At 41.8% G+C, this 1119-nt stretch overlaps 1 non-coding gene across 1 annotated transcript; it reads right to left on the bottom strand.

Moving 5' to 3' along the window:
- Positions 1–758: 758 nt before the first annotated feature.
- Positions 759–865, bottom strand: LOC145599865 (small nucleolar RNA R71). Its single transcript, XR_014104120.1, has one exon. It is a non-coding gene; the product is annotated as a small nucleolar RNA R71 (small nucleolar RNA).
- Between the last annotated feature and the right edge of the window lie 254 nt (positions 866–1119).

Raw genomic sequence — 1119 nt, 5'->3', positions numbered from 1 at the left:
TTTAGTGAAGGTCTAGGTTTATAAATAATTAATTTGATTAGGGTAGTAGATTCAACGACCTATCTTATCCCGATCAAATTTTGGCGCCGTTGCCGGGGAAGCGGCTTGTTTAGTATCTATTTTTGCTTTCGTTAGAGTAATTTTAATTGCTTTTCTTTTCGTTTTGTTTATTCTATCATACTTGTCATTGCTAATTGTTTGCTTAGCTTTGGTGAATGCTTAGAAGATCTCAAGGACCACCCACACATCAAATTGACCAAGAGATCAACCGAACTCTAAGGCAAGTCCGTAGGCTTTTTCAAGAAGAAGGAAGAGGTCTTGGTGCTATAGTTGATAGTGGGAGTGATTCTTACTCTTCAAGTTCGCAAAGTGAGTCAATGGCGGGACAAGAAGATGATGTGTTGTTTCGTGAGTTCGGAAATCCGGAGGATTATGAGCTCACGGGAGGGATTTTGCTACCCGTCACGGAAACCAACTTCACAATTCATCCCCAATATACTAGAATGGTCCAATCGGAACAATTTTCGGGTTCTCCAAGTGAAGACCCCATAGAGCACCTTGATAGATTCCTTGAGCTATGTGCCATGATACAAACCAATCAAGTTTCTCAAGAGTACATCCGAATGCATCTATTTCGACAATCTCTTTCGGGTAGAGCAAAGAAGTGGTTGAAGCAAGTGAAGCCTAACTCTCTCACGACATGGAGGGAGGTAGTCAAGGCATTCTTGAAGAGGTTCATTTCCGAGGAAAAGACCGCCGAAATGAGAAGGAAGATTGCATCATTTGAACAAGAAACGGATGAGAGTCTTAGTGAAGCTTGGGAGAGGTTCAAAGAGTTGGTACAAGCGTGTCCTCATCACGAATACAATCAAAGTTTGCTCATGAGGTTTTTCTATGATGGATTGGAGCCTATGTCTAGAGCTAACTTGGATGCGGGGGCGGGTGGACAATTGATCAAGATCCCCCAAAATCAAGTGGAAGCGACAATTGAGGAGGTAGCAAAGAATTACTCTTGGGGTGGTAGAAGAAGAAATGCACCAAAGAAAGGTGGAATTTATGAATTTGAGAAGGTTGATCAATTACAACATCAAATTGAGCAACTCACAAAAGGGCTTTCCA

The sequence above is a fragment of the Chenopodium album genome, chromosome 20 (genome assembly GCF_948465745.1).
Source record: "Chenopodium album chromosome 20, dcCheAlbu1.1, whole genome shotgun sequence".
In the NCBI taxonomy this organism is placed as follows: domain Eukaryota; kingdom Viridiplantae; phylum Streptophyta; class Magnoliopsida; order Caryophyllales; family Amaranthaceae; genus Chenopodium; species Chenopodium album.
This window is presented reverse-complemented; position numbering and strand designations above follow the sequence as displayed.